This window comes from Humulus lupulus, chromosome 4 (genome assembly GCF_963169125.1).
Source record: "Humulus lupulus chromosome 4, drHumLupu1.1, whole genome shotgun sequence".
Taxonomy (NCBI): domain Eukaryota; kingdom Viridiplantae; phylum Streptophyta; class Magnoliopsida; order Rosales; family Cannabaceae; genus Humulus; species Humulus lupulus.
The window spans coordinates 33283150-33289980 of NC_084796.1; positions in this window are offsets into that span (position 1 = coordinate 33283150).

Consider the following 6831-nt stretch of genomic DNA (forward strand, 5'->3'; position numbering starts at 1 on the left):
TGATCACAAACTAAACCAGGTAATCTTTGAACACCCTGTTCATCAGATCCATAAATGCTGCTGGGGCATTCATCAGTCCAAATGACATCACCAAAAACTCATAATGCCCGTACCTGGTGCGAAAAGTTGTCTTCGGTATATCCTCCTCCCTGATCCTCAGCTGGTGATAACTAGATCAAAGATTTATCTTGGAGAATACCGTCCTACTCTGTTACTGATCAAATAGATCATCAATCCTTGGCAGAGGGTACCTGTTATTGATAGTCAACTTGTTCATTTATCTACAGTCGATGCACATCCTTAGAGAACCATCTTTCTTCTTCATGAAGAGAACTGGTGAGCCCCATGGTGAAAAATTGGACCTGATAAAACCCAAGTCTAGTAACTCATGTAATTGAAAATTTAGTTCCTTCAGTTCTGCTGGAGCCATCCTATAAGGTGCCCTAGACACTGGCTCTGCCCCTAGCGCCAATTCGATCATAAACTCTTTCTCCCTGTGTGGAGGTAACCCTAGCAGATCCTCTGGAAACACATCTAGAAATTCACAGACTAATCTGGTTTGTCTTGGTCCCATTCGCACGACTTGAGTGGTATCCACCACACTAGCTAAGAACCCCATACAACCCTACAATAGGTCTCTAGCTCTAAGTACAGATATCATAGGTATACGAGGTCCATGCACAGTACCAACGAATACAAATGGGTCCTCACCCTCAGGCTCAAAGGTTACCATCTTCTTCTTGCAATCTATCGTTCCTCCATAATTCTCTAGCCAATCCATACCCAGAATCATATCAAAATCAGTCATAACAAACTCTACCAAGTCAACTGACAACTCCCTACCATCCACTATCACTGGTAGTGATTTAACCAATCTCCTGGAAACCACTAACTCCCCAGTAGGCAGCATAGTACCAAACCCCACAGGATAAAAGTCACATGGTCTACACAATCCATCTATAATCCTATTAGCAACAAAAGATTGTGCAGCACACGAGTCAATCAAAACAGTATAAAGGGTCCCAACACTGGAAAGTTGACCTGTAACCACTGAGGGACTAGCCTCGGTCTCTGCCTGGGTCAAGGTGAACACCTAAGCTGGCGTTAGGATGTCCACCTTCTTTGGCTCTTCCTTTCTGGCTTTCGAGCAATCCTTCTTCAAGTGTCCCACACTCCCACAGACGAAGCAGGCCTTAGCCCAACATTCCCCAATATGGCACCTCCTGCACCAAGTACACTCTAGAAATGCTTTCCAGGTCTCACCGCTACCCTGACAGCCTATATGTATACTCTGTGGCCTACTTTCTGGCCATGAAGCAAAAATTCTATCTGAAGTCTTTTTCTTTTGGTCACTAGGGCCTCCGCCACTACCAAAGCTTGCAAATGAAGGTCTGGGCCTCCTAGAATCCCTCCTGGCCGCATTCTCGCACCATATCTTGGTCTCTGTGCTCTCTGCTATAAGCGCCTTCTCCACATCCTGTGCATAGGTAGTCAATGTTGGGAAACTTATACAAGATTTTATTTATTTTCATGTAGATCTTATATTAAATAAATTATTATAAGATAACCTAGAACATGTTTCTAAAATTGATTTCATACAGAGATAATGATAAGAACACTAATATTATTGTGCAGCGGAATGATTGAGTCATTCCTTCAGTTTCTCTAACCCTTGTATCCTTTCTATCGCAGAGTATCACCAAGAAACTAAACCATTCTTCAATTTTCTTCACAGCCTTCTAAAGTATCCTTAGAATCACCTAGACTAGGGTGGGCAATTCTTAACACATGAGATAGATACAGAGAGAAGAAGAGAAAATAATATTTAGGCTTAGAAAAGGACTTATGCTGTAGAGAGAATCTAAAACCTACTAGATCTTTTGATCTTCTCAGAAACAAGTGTCTCTGTCATCTGTTTTCAACTCTCACTTAGCATTCCTTTTATAGACTCAATTAGGTCATTTCTTTAATAAAAAAATAAATAAAATAATAGTCAATTATCAGCCCTAGGTCGAAATTCTCATGGGCTTTAGGCCCGTGAAATTCCCCATTCAATTATAAGCTCATTGGACTTAAAATCAAGGCTTGTATTATTTTCTATTGATTAATTAATTAAATAATAATTTAAATCCTTTATCAAATTAATTATTTATAATTTGAACCTTGATTTAAACTTATTAATTTAGACACCAATTTATCTTAATTAATAAATCTGCCCTAATTTCTCTTTTCTTCTCAAAATTACATAACTCTGTGAAACTATAAAAAATTGACCTGGTCAACTTTGATAATTCTAATTGATAATTAAATCAATTAATTGAGACTATCTATATGATTTTATTCAAGGTATAGTGGGGACCATAGGCCTATGAAATCAAGCTCTAATAAGTTATCATAAATCTAACAAATTAATTTACTAACTTATCAATTCCTTGTGAATCTACTAAAGACTCTGAATTGCACTCTTGAATTCAGAGAACGCTCTATAACAAATATAGATACGTTGTTAATTATCCATTGTTACAACCATAATAGATGGTCTACAATGAGATGGGACTAAAATACTATTTTATCCCTCATTGTATTTTATCCTTAAAACACTTAGTTCCTTGTAAATAATATTTCAGTAAACTATATTAATTACTGAAATGAGATCTCTATCATTTAGCACCTTGAACCAAACTAAAAAGAAACCATCATTTCACTTCTTCATCAGAAGCTATAGATGTTCATATCTATGATTAACACTCCCACTCAATTATACTACCAAGTTCCCAAGATGTAAGTATGGGCTAGTCCGTAGGGTAAGTTGGTAACGAACAAGTCAAAGAACTCAAATAATACAATCAGTTAGAATACTAATCACTCAGAATTGAGAGAGAATTGACCTATGGTCAACTATATGATATGACTAGAATAGATAATAACAGTATGTTTACTTATCCTATCAACTGTCAATATTGGTCGAGTCCGATGTAACAAATACATCTAATCTTATCTACTTTGCTGATGTTCTAGAAAGAACCTAAAACTACAATATGTAAGTAGATCATATCGTAGATTGGCAAGTCAGTGTAAATCCTATGCACTGACCAATCTTAGGAGTAACTTATATTTGAACATATAATCATATTTGTATTCCACTGTGATTAGTTCACTATGAATATGATTAACTATATGCTCGGGGTTTAATAGAAGTTTATATTAAACAAATAATCATGAAAATAAAACATATGAGCAAAGTGATTGACTAAGTCAAAAAAATGATTTCTATTCTTTTATTGATAATAAAATAAAATTACAAAGAAATTGGGTTTTAATTAGGGCATAAAACCCCAACAGTCAATCCCTGCACAGTAGTAATACAAACATCCTGGGCTATCATAGGCTGTAGCCCCTAGATAAACATCTCTGGAAAACTTTGCCAATCCATTGAACTTCAGGGCATAATCAGTCACTGTCATGTTACCCTGAAGTAACTTACTGAACTCCTCAACCTTTGCAACTTTAAATGCGTCATTGTAGTATTTCTCATTGAATAGAGTTCTGAATTCTTCCCATTCCATAGTGTTTACTGCCCTGGTCTGTGATACCACCTCCCACCATATTCGGGCATCTTCCTGAAACACGTAAGTGGCACAAGCCACTCACTCATTACCACCTACCCTTATGAAATCCAGATATCGGTTATCATGGTCATCCACTGTTCAACCTTTAGTGGGTGTGAGCTACCCTAAAAAACTGGAGGGCGTTGTTTCATGAACCTTTCATATAGGTTTTCCCATCTATCTCCCCCTGCCTAGGGCTGTACTACCTCTGGTACCTCTGACTATGATACTGTTGACAGCATTTTTAGCTAATGACGTGAGAACGTCAATAACGACAAGCCTTCAAGAGAAATAAAAACGACAACAGACGGTATAAACAAGAAAAGTAAATAACACAAGAGATTTTTATAGTGGTTCAGCCCCGATTGTCGGTAATAGCCTAATCCACTTAGAGTTATGATTTATAGATCCGTACTCAAGATCAGATGGACTGAGCCAACTGAGTTTCTTCAGTACAGATTGCAAAAATACAAGAATTCTCTCTTATTTAAGCACTTTCTCTCTCTAGAATAGACTGTTCCAATTTTCTCTCTCTAGAAAGAAACAGCTCAAGGACCTCTCTCTCATCCCATAAGCTCTCTATTTATAGGCTTGGGATCCTCAACTGATATCCCTTTATGATAGGGATATTTTATTATATTTATTACATTTAAACATTCAAAATTCGAAATGTAACAAACCCCCCATTTGTGGGAAGAATGAGAGATTCCCACGTATGTTGTTGAAGCTGTCTCTGGGAATCTTGACTTAGTCTCCTCTAGCTAGTTGATCCACCTCCTACTGACCACTCATGCAAGTTTTGGTCGGACGTGCATGGTGGTAGGACATGCACTACTCTCCTCTAACATGGCACTCTCCTCTAGCATGCCATGTTCCTCCTTGAACCAATCTCCTTGGCTTATCCTCGGACCAAGGTGGTCCGAGGCAACCTCCTTGGCACCTCACCTTGGACAACATTGAGGCAATCTCCTCCATAACATCTCACCTTGGACAAGATCACGGCATTCTCCTTTAACATCTTCCAAACATGTCCGATCGAACATTGTATAGGCTCTCCTTATCAAAATCCAAGTCTCCTTCCTATTGCATGAGACTCCTCCTCCTTAGCTACTTACCTTGGACACGTTCGAGCCAACACTTAGGAAACCTTGGGAGGCTTGCCTCCTACACACCCTTGGGGTCTCTTAGGACCACATCCTCCTTGGGGTCTCCTAAGACCACTTTCTCCTTGGGGTCTCCTAGGACCACTCCCCTTAGCTCTTCTAGAATGCATTCTCCTTAGCCTCCTAGAATGCATTCTCCAATTTTTGGGTATAACATTTGCCCCCCAAGTTTATTATACGATTTCCCTCGTATGATAAACTTTTCTTCTAGCAAAATATTCTTGAGATCATTCGAAAGCTCCTATCCGGTTGATAACTTTCACGTAAACTTCCATGACTGAACTTGTCTGGTGACTTCTTCAAACTCTATTTTCTTGATACAATGAAAACATAAGCTCCCTTTGTATATGTTGCAAGATCATCATGGTATAGAGACAGGTTGTTGAATATCCTCAATTTGGTTGCGCTAGGATTAGTATTGTGATCCGATCGGACCATAGGTGAATCTGATCGGACCATGGGTGAACTCCTTGTCTTGGAAATTTGCTTGGCTCTCCTCGTACATATCCGAGCCACATATTTTTGGAAACTCACCTCGGTCATGTTCAAGCCATACATCTTGGAAGCTCAAACTAAGGTCCGAGCCAAACACTAGGCTCCTCCAACTATGTCCGATCGGACCCTTGGCACACATGCATGGCTCTCCTCGGACATGTCCGATCGGAGCTTTCATGGCTTCCTTGAACCAAGGTCCAAGCCAATGACTTGGCTTCTCCTCGGACCAAAGTGGTCCGAACCAAGCTTTTGTGCCTCTCCTCGGACTAGGGTCCGAGCCCGTCTCTTGAGGTGCCAAAGACTTATGTCCGTTCGGACACTAACACTCAGACGTACGCGGGCCTTCCTAAACACTTATCGATGTGATCCGATCGGACCTGAACACTCTTCTTGGCATCTCCAACCATGTCTGATCGGACAATGCACACCCTTGGCCAAAAACTAAGTCCATCTTTTGGGTATGCATGGTACCCTCTCCTCGGACTTGGTCCGAGCCAACCATTTTGGAAGCTCACCAAGCTAAGGTCACATGCACGGTCTTCTTGGACATAGTCCGATCGGACATATGCATTAGGCTCCTTGGATATGCTCGGCTTCGATCGGACTCTTTGTAGCTTCTCCTTGGACCAAGGTGGTCCGAGCCAACCATTTGGGACATGTGCATGGTCCTCCTCGGACATGTCCGATCGAAGCTTACATGATCTTTCCTCGAACCAAGGTTTAAGTCAATGACTTCGCTTTTCCTCGAACATGGTACGATCGGAGCTTGTGTGGCCTTTCCTTGGCCAAAATCTATGTCCAATCTCTTGAAGCTTACCTCGGATAGCTTCGAGCCAACCTCCTTCAAGCTCACCTCGGATAGGTCCGAGCCAAGTAATGTGGATGCTTACCTCAGATAGCTTCGAGCCAACCTCCTTCAAGCTCACCTTGGATAGGTTCGAGCCAAGCACTAGGCTCTTCCAATTATGTCCGATCGGACCGTGTTTGACCTCATCCAAAATCTAAGTCCATGGGACCTCTCCTTGGACTTGGTCCGAGCCAATCTTTTTGGAAGCTCAAACTAAGGTCCGATGGGACCCTTTGTGGCCTCTCCTTGGCCAAGGTCTAAGCCTATCTTTTGGCATGCTTGGTCTTCTCCTCGAACTTGTCCGAGGCAACCATCTAGGGACTCCTCAACCTAAGATCCGAGCCAATCCCTTAGCACACATGCATGGTCTTCTCCTCGAACATGTCCGATCGGAGCTTTCATGATATTTCCTTGAACCAAGGTCCAAGCCAATAACTTGGCTTCTCCTTGGACATGGCCCGAGCCAAGCATTTGGCTCCTCCATCAAGGTCTGATCGGATACTTTGTGGCCTCTCCTTGGCCAAGGTCTAAGCCCATCTCTTGGCATGCAAGGGCTCCTCAGACCATGGTTCGAGTGGACTACATGAGGTTTCTTCCTCGAACCAAAGTCTGAGCCACACTTCATGGGGCTTCTCTTGGTCGGATGTAGCACCTTAGGCACAAATTATAGGCCTAGATCCTTGGACGTAGGTGAGATGCTCCTTGAAACAACATGCAT